Here is a 9868-nt window from a genome sequence, read left to right as displayed (position 1 = left end):
CGGCCCAAAATAGGATAATTAGAACTTAGCCCATCATTTCTTTATTTTTATTTAGCTCCATGGCCCAGGTAAAAGAGTCCAGCTTTAAAGAAGAGGAAAAGAAACGGTGTTTTCCTCTTCCCCCAACTCCTTCTTCTCTCACTTTCTCCGCCTTTCAACTGCCGGCGGCGGCGCTACGCATCTCTTCTGCATGCTTTACACTTTCAACAGCCACTTGGAATGCGTAAACACACGAACACTTTTGTAATCTCAATCTCATTTTCCACTTATTTTGGCTCATTAAATGGATCTATCACACTTAACAAAAGAATGAAAGGAATGATCATTCAAAAGTTAGTTAATCATTGTTGGGTTTGAATATATAATTAATCTGTGTTTCTGAATTGAGTTTCGAGGATTTGGATACTGAAATTATATTTAGTAATGTTATCAGATTGCATCTGTGGAAGGGAGCATGAAGCTATGTTTAATTTTGTTAATTCAATAATTATACTATCTTATACAATCTTTTGTGACTATAAAAAGTCAAGAACTGGATCCAGATACAAATCCAAATTTAATCCCTTATAGTTATAATTATTTACTTAAACTCCAAAATAAGATTAAGTGAACATCACTGTTACCACAACAAATGCTTTGAATTAAATCTTATGTATGTAAATAGTTCGGGACACTTAAGGTCAATGCCTGTCTGTATCAAGCTCCAAAACCCAATTCTCACATAAATAAACTGTAACAGCCCGCTCTCCTAGGGTACAATAAATGCGGCAACTGCTACCAAACGGACTCGAAGAAATGAACAAGGCTAGGGTTTCATTTAAAGAGTGTTGACCAAAAGATTAGAAAGAACTATCAGAGTGTTTAAAGAAATAACTTAACCTCGAAACTCGAATAAGAAAAGGAAGGTGTAATAAATGACGTTCAACAATGTCAAGAGTATGACATAGTTTTCCAAGATAAAAACCACAAGATGGTCTAAAGCCTCTAACTCGAAAGGAGAGTGCAACATATTCGAAATAAACATAAGTGTATCAAAACTCAGCGGAAAACGACCAAGAGAAAGAATAGCTATGTATGAAGACACAACTACGCTTAATGTTTCAAATATCCATCTTAATTAATTATCATGCTCAACACCCGCCACCGCTCGTCGTCATTCAACCTGCACATAAGGAAAACACATGCAGGGCTGAGTATTTTGAAATACTCAGTGAGCTCGTTGCCAAAACATTTTATAAGTTATGCCACCCTTACCAAGTGAACTCGAGTTTTACAATTTATCAAATAAAATATCATCGAGTATCACAAAATATTTTCATAGATTGGCCAATCAAATAACTCCCCACTTTTCTCATCAAATTCCACAATTACAATCTTTTCATGGTGCGGCGAAAGTGTGGCCACACTTTTCACCCACGAGACCGGCCGACTAGCAAGGACGGCTCCCGATCCCCTCGTGTACACAGCCTGGTAGGGTTTGCGGCCCATACTCAGACCCGAATTCGTATAACATATCCACAGCCCTAGCCCAATGGAGCGAACTCACAAACTAGGCATCAGGCGCACAATATCACAACAAAACAAACATAGGTATGGCATAACAGTTAAACCACCCTTATAACACCAATAAATATTTTTGCAAGAAGTAAAAGAGTTTAAGAATAAAACCCACCTCGATTGCTTAGTTTTCAAGTAGTTTCGCTTTTCCGTTATCCGGCTTCGCAACCAAAGTTTCACCTTTTAATCACATAGGCACATATCACAAATTAGGTTCAATACTACTCTTACTCATGCATGTCTCATTATTTTTCTCTCTTCCCAACGATTTATCTTATCATCACTAATTAATCAAGATCATGTTTATCACACAAGATTATTTAACTATCAAACGCACACTACACCACACAACAACACACACACACACGCGGCACACACACGCCACACACTCACGGCACACACACACATACACATGTTCCCACATCCCTTTTTATCCCCCTTTCACTCAACCAAGATGCATGAGGGTTCAAGAAGACCGATTAATCGGTTAGAAGAAGAAAAAGAAGAAGTAGAAGAAGAACAAGCATAACTCTTAAACAAAAATACCTTTTTAGCAAAAACAATCGGTAGAAACAAAGTAGAGACTTGATTCTTCCAAGTTCTTGGATTAAACTTCAATTTCTTCTCAAAGGATGCAAGTTTTATAGAGTAAAGTAGAAGAAAATTGAGAGGGAGAGTTGAGAGGGGAAGGACGAAAATTTAGGAGAGGGGGAGAAAAAAATGAGGTTAGGGTTAGGGGTTTTGGCTCTTATTTATAGAGTCCAAGAAGATCTTTAGAATACATGGTAAGATTCTATTCTCCACAATTAAATAAATAAATATTATGGAGTAGGGGAGAAGAATTAACAAAAATAGAATAGGGTATCAAGACATGAAATCTTCGAAATATATGGCTCCTAATTAGCCAAGATTTCGTTTTGGTATATTTTACGGAGTAGAATAAAATATCACGGAGCAAAATAAATAAATATAAAAAGGAATCCTCCCACTTGGAGAATGAAACTAGGCGTGTACTATGCTTTAATTAAGGCATGCGATTTTTTTATATTAACTAGAATAGGGTAAGGCAAGATCTCTTAAAGTATGGAAAGATTTGATAGAATAATTAAATTCTAGGTATGGAAGGAAATCAAATAAGGAATCAATAAAATAAGCAAAATATTATTTCCTTCCCAACATGGTGATTTTCGAAAATCACTATTAAATAAAAGGGGGTTTTCGATTTTTCCTAGAGATAAGGAATAATTGGGTCTTGGATTTAATTTGGATAAATATCCCAAGAATTAAATTAAATCCGAAAAAATAGAATTTCTTCTTCAAAAATTCAAGGGGGTCGAAAATGCAAGAATTGGGTGGCAAGTATTTATGGAAATTTTCTCTAATATTCTCACTCGCCCTTAAACAATTAGTTTACCACATAAATCACACAATTTAATAAGTCACATGCCACATCATAAAATCAATAAGTTTGACTTTTCAAACTTTCAACGCAAACCCTAGACTCAACTTGGTCATAGCATCACATGCAATAAATGCATTCACGACTCCACGTCATCACTAATAATTAAAAGGGCTCTAAAATTAGGGTTCGGAAATTCGGGATGTTACATAAACAGTGTTATGTACTTATGTATTATTGGTAATAGAACGTTGAGATTAGTACAAGATTAAAATGATTTTACATCCAACACAAATTCCTTCACAAATACTAGCAAAGTTCCCATCAATGATCAAGCTATGCATACGATGTTTAATGGAGTAAATGTATTCCATATATGGAATTATTTAAATATGTGCATGTAGAAGCGCCAACTTTCAAATCGGTATGGGTGGAGTGATAGGCTCTGGATCGCCTATTGATGAAAGAGCACATGAAACTTGAAGTAAAAGAAACGAGGCAGAACCCTAGTTGAGGTGCTAGGGTTTTCGAAATCACAAGAGGGAAAAAATGGTTCTATCTTTATTTTTCAATGACTCGATCTATGTATAGAATTCCCACGGCCTGCTTAATTCGACTTTACGACACCGGAAAGAATCTAAGAAGATTTAACTCTGCCTGCATGGCTTTCTCGGAGCATCATTCTGGAAGAATTTAGCAAGTTTCCCGTGGCCAGACCATACATGTTCGAAACAGAGACAAACCCAATTTTTAAAAACCTCAAACTTGGAGCCTTCCTCTTCTTCGATCTCGTTCATAAACAGGAACACCACTTCAACTGCCGATAGCGATCCGAAGATGGCATAGAGGAAAGGGCTGGCTCCTTGGGGGAACACGAGGGTGGCGACCGCTGCGTAGCCGGGCTGGGATAGCGTAGGAGAAGGACGTGGAGCACGTAGTAGACGACCAAACTAGAGAGGGCGAGGAGCATTGTGGTTGGATGCGTGGTGAGTGGGCTAATTTGTAGCTACTCACTTTGTGGAATGAGTCTGTGAATTCCGACATTGGAATTGCTAATACTTGATCAACAAAAAGATGGGATATATATACACATGGAAATGATGGAAAGGCGTGAAAATTTTCTATTCAAGGGTATATTTGTGATTTCGTACCTACCTATTTTATTTTGTCAAACATTGAAACTTCTAATGAGTTTCCTGTCACCGATATGGTGATGTGATACGTAGTCGAGTCGTCGACTGATTTAATTAGGAGATAGATATGTCATATCAGTATCCCGTTTAATTAGATTGTCTCATTTGACTAATTATTTTTAGCTACTAGTAGTATTTAGGTATCTTCAATTCAAGACACATGCGTCCTCCATTCTGTTTTTTTTTTTCAAACCACAACTTCCACAACTCAGCACCTCTTCTCACACCACAAATATTAATTTACACTATTCACCATTTTAACTATAAATTAATATACAATGAACAAATATATAACAAACCAAATCCTAAAAAAAAAACTAATGCATCCAAGTGACACGAAGGGCATCAATCATATCATTACGAAGATGTGAAGTATAGGTAGTATTTATAAAGATCATTGGAGTTGTTACTTGCTATAATATGGAGCACTTAATCAACAAAAAGATAGATGTATAGTATACTCTCTTTATACCATTCAAAATAAAATACGGAGTACTTCCTCCATTCCCTCGTAGTTGAGTCATTTTTCCATTTTGAGATGTTTCTTCATAGTTGAGTTATTTTCATATATAGTATTTTTCGCTATCTTACTTTATTCTCTCTACATTTTTCTCTCTCTCTCTTACTTTTTTATCTATTTATTTAACACACTCAACATCCATTTCCTAAATTCCGTGCCAAAAAGTTTCGCCTCAACTATGAGGGAACGGAGGGAGTAGTTCTTTATAAATTGTCCCAAAATGAAACATTTACAAAAATGGAAATAATATCATATCTAATTTTTTCAATCTTATTTTATTCTTTCTACACTTAACTTACAAAATAATATTCACTCTGTTTCACAATAGTTGAGTCATTTCATTTTCTGTACTTTTAAAATTTTGATAATAAATGGAGAAAGAGTAAAGTAAGAGACAGAATAACGTAGATAAGATTCTTATCAACATTATTCTCTCTATTACTTTACTCTCTCTATTTTAACTATTAAGTATCATTTTTTTAAAACGAGTGCAAAAAATAAAATAACTCAACTACCACATAACAGATTGATTCTAAATATGGAAATTTTAAATAATTAAATAGTACTAATAATATGGATTTCACAATCTACTAACACTACTTCATCATCTTTTATTTCTCTCTCACTTTATCAATTACTCCATCCGTCCCACAATAGATTTCATACTTTCCTTTTTAGTTTGTCCCACAAAAGATGTCACATTTCCTTTTTTTTGAAAAAGTTCTCTCTCACATTAATATAAATATACTCCCTCCGTCCTAAGGGTTATGACCCATTTCTTGGGCGGCACGGGATTTTATGCAAATTTATTTTGTGTGTTGAGAGGAGAGAGTAAAGTAAGAGAGAGTGAATAAAATAGAGATAAATGTGTTTCCATTTTAAGTAATGGATCATCTTAGTTGGGACAAACTTAAAAGGAAAGTGATTCATCTTCAATGGGACGGAGGGAGTACTATTTTCCCTCTTCATCTAACACAAAACAATATCACCTAAGATCCTGCGCTAATCCCCAAGTGTGTCCTTTTAATTATGGGACGGATGGAGTATTATATATTAAAATCAATATCAGTTGGTCTATATTGATTTCCCATGGTTGTTATTGTTTACAAGGGCATATCCGCACATGAAGTTGGAGCGGTAGGGAGGGAGTAATTGCTAACGAGGCTGCATGGCTGACATTTTAATTGACGAAATGCGTAATACTAAGTCCAAAATGAAAATCTTCTTTTCACACCTTACTGTCTTAGATTTTCAGTTTCATATTTATTGTGTATAACATGCTTCTTAAAAATTTCTATATTGTCTCACGTGACCAATTATTTTTAGTTATTTAAACTCAAAATAGCTTCGTTTAGCCATTCGCATCATGTAAATGTTACATAACTTTTTATTGACATTACCGAAAATTTAAACATGTATAGATTTATCATCACATTTGCAATGAAAAATCATCATGGTGGGATATTTGAGATTTTTAAAACTTCGTAATATGGTTGTGACAAAGGAGAATTTGACATTTTTTTTTATTTCACAGGAAATTAACAATTTAATTTGGGTTAATTATTTAAGGTAAATGAATTATTTTTTCAAAAAAAATCTGGCATCCTTAGAATTTTGATCTTCGTCAGTGGATGAACATGTCAATATGTCACAATTCACTGATATTTTATAAAATGGATGGATGATGAAATCTAATAAAGTTCATGGAAGCATCATAGAGAGGAGTTTATAGTAAATAGCAGTATGCTGTCTGACTTTTTTGTGTTACATTTTGACTTACGGCTGTTTTAGACTTTTTTTAGTGTTGCATTTGCATTTTTGCAGCACTATAACGCCCACAAAAAATGATTTGTTACAAGTCTAAAATGGATAAACTATTATTTTTGCTAAGGTAAATAATTCCATGCATTCGTGTGTTATCGAGAATTCCAGGCAAAAGTATAATTAAATTCATATTATATATGTTTATGAATATTCAAATATTATTGGTTAATTTTACGACTAGTTTTTAATAAATAACATAATACTACTTCTCTGTGTATAGAAAATATGTAATCAATTTTTTGAATGTTAGGTTTTTAATAAATAACATAGGGCGTTTTCTTTCTTTTTTTAAAGTCTTTTTTAGTAAGAACAAATATCAATTTATCTGTTGGACAAATGAAAAGGCATCAAAAAAATTGTGTCGTAGGCGTCGCAACGACCTTTGGAAAGCAACGGGTGTTATATTGTATGGTTAATTCGCTTTTCGAAAATACCTCAATCCATTAAAAGGTGTTATTTTAATTAGAAAAATTGAAATACTTCCGGTCTACGGATTAAAAATGGACCCAACAGGAATACAGGACGCGCTAATCGCTTTGATATACATTCTATTAAAAATCATGTTAATTGACAGGGGAGTGATCAATTGTTAACTCATCATTTAATTGCTAACTACAACTAATTTAAGGTCATAGGATTTTAAAAAATGTGTGGTCTACAATTTGCCACGTGTAATTTTCGTTTTTATTAATTAAATCGAAAAAGATAAAAAAAAACTCCAAATTAGGGTTTTGGATGAAAATTTCAATATAGTGTTCTAAAAATATAGTGTTCTGAAAATATCAACACAATGCTTTGAGAATGTCAACACAATGCTTTAAGAATGTTAACTCATTGCGTATATTGACATTCTACATGTATTATATTTACATAATTTATATAGTATGTTGACATTTCTGCTTGTACGAAAAAATTAAAAAGTTTCGAATTTTTTTTCAAATTTTGACGTCGGAACATATGCATGTATGATATCGTTGGAATCCTTATGAAATTATCTTTAATTTGATATATGTTATATGAATTTAAAGTTTTGGGATTTCTTTTAAAAGTTAGTTATAAATAAACATGTAGTTAATTGACATTAATACTCCTATTAATATTTTTTGAAATTAATCCTATGACCTTATTGACGTTTTTCGTTGATCATATTGACATTTAAGAACTAATGATCTAAGCCCTTAATTTGAACTAGTCTTAACCCACGTGCGATGCACGACGGAATATTCTTTTTGTCATACAATTTTAAATTGTTAATCGATTAATTAAAATAAGAAACAATATAATTATATACGATTTAAAATAGAAAAATATACTACTATGTAATAAAAATTCAATAAATATATACTCCTCAATTCATTTTACACCTAAAGACATTAACTTAAACATATTTAAAATTGAATTGAGACAAACACAATTATTTGGACAATGATAAAGAGACTACATTAAATGTTGACATTTTTGAAAAATATGTTTAAAACAATCCTTCATATTTCTCTACTAAAAATAATAAATTGTGTAAAGATGAAGATAAATACTATGTATGTTTGAGTTAAGGATGTTACAATTCTTCTCTCTCTAAGAACTGTAAGAAATATTGGGATAAAATTCTGGAACCATATACACGCGGTACTCTAACTTTTGTAATCAAAGGAAAAAAACAACAATAAATGAAATGGAAATTACAATGAAAATTAGTCAAGAAAAACCATCTTTCCGCAAGACAAATTACATCACGGTTAGTGCTCTCGGATTGACATATTTTTCCCAGAGATGAAAACGACTTCCTCCTAACGTATATAACATCTCAAACCTGCTAGGCACCTATAAACTTGACGGGGCTCCAAAATCGAGTAATACAATGTTCCTAAAATGTGCAATAAAATGTTGAGAGCTTGAGAGAGAATGAAGAATGTTTTGTTAGTGTGTATATTGTATTTCATCCACAATTCTATGCCTTTTATAGGTACAAAATTAGTAAATGAGAGATCATGGAATTAAAACATCATAAGTTTAAAATCAAGACAATATAGGTTACAAAATTTGTTAAATGCTCATTATTCTATTTAAATATTTGTAACCACCAATGAGTCATTGTAGTGCTTTAAGAATTAGTCAAATGCTCATTAAAATATCTAAATAAATATTCATGAGTTACTTAAAATATTTAAATTGGTCCATAACTTATAAATATTTCAGAATAAGGACAAAACATATAAATATTTCAAGAAAAGGCCAAAACTCGCCTTTTATATATGTATAGATATCTAATAGCTATTATTTAGTTGTAGTTAGCAATTAAGTTATGAGTTAGTACTATAACACTCCCCTGCTCTGTTGATAAGTTCTTATCAAGAATGATTCATTTACCTTAAATAATGAACGCATATGAAACCGTTAATTACCTGCTAAATAAAAAAATGTCACATCCAAATTATGAAGTCAATTATCCCATAATGATGATTTTTCATGGCAAATGTGATGGTAAATCTATACACATGTAAATTTTGGTGATGTCTTGAACATAGTTAGTAGGAAGATATTTCACCCATTCGCTTAAATCCATAACTTGATTTTTCAATCTGGTCTCAAATCATTTTTAAAAGTGGATAACATACTAATTAGACTTTAAGAAAATTACTTAACTTAGAAATTAGAATGCGTACATCCTTCAAGGTGTTCACTTTTTATTCTCATTCATCCTCAGGGAATTTTTGAAGCTCCGTACATTAATTAAATCAGGATATTTAATTAATTCAAAACACTAAGTTCCTTGAATTAATTATTCGGATAAATAAATAAATCGAAGATTAATTAGTAATCTCAGATTTAACTAATCGGCCCATCACGTTAATTAGTCGAATTTTTAAATTTGCCCAGCAATTAACCCCTCCAATCATTTATTAGATAAGCCCACTTGAAAAAGAACCCCACCAATTCAGCCGGCTCAAACTCAAGCAGGTAGAAATGGGTGCAGTTGACGGTGAGTGTATTCAAGCAAACTATTGGGAGAAGAGAGGTTCTGGTTATAGGAGGAGGAAGGACATGGAATCGGCTTTAATATTGATCGAAGAGGTCGTCCGGAACCATCGGTGGAACCGTCTTCTACTGCTCAATCAGGGACGGATCCATATGAGCATCACAAGAGGAATTGTCCAGCGGAAAAAAATTATTTATACTTTTGATTATTAATTTTGTAAAAATTTTGAAATACATCTATATATGCCCTTGCTCAACTTCTTAAAATATCTTTATATATATTTTTGCTCCACCTGTATGGAATTTCTGGCTCCATCCCTATTCAATCGAACCTTGCTTCGCATTAAATATGGGGAAAAAAAATCGTGAACTCCCAGCAAGGTGCCCAAAATAATGGCC

The sequence above is a fragment of the Salvia hispanica genome, chromosome 1, assembly GCF_029641045.1.
Source record: "Salvia hispanica isolate PSC_SH4W2 chromosome 1, Shi_PSC_v1, whole genome shotgun sequence".
NCBI lineage: Eukaryota > Viridiplantae > Streptophyta > Magnoliopsida > Lamiales > Lamiaceae > Salvia > Salvia hispanica.
The sequence above is the reverse complement of the archived record's forward strand: the minus strand, read 5'-3'. Positions refer to the sequence as shown.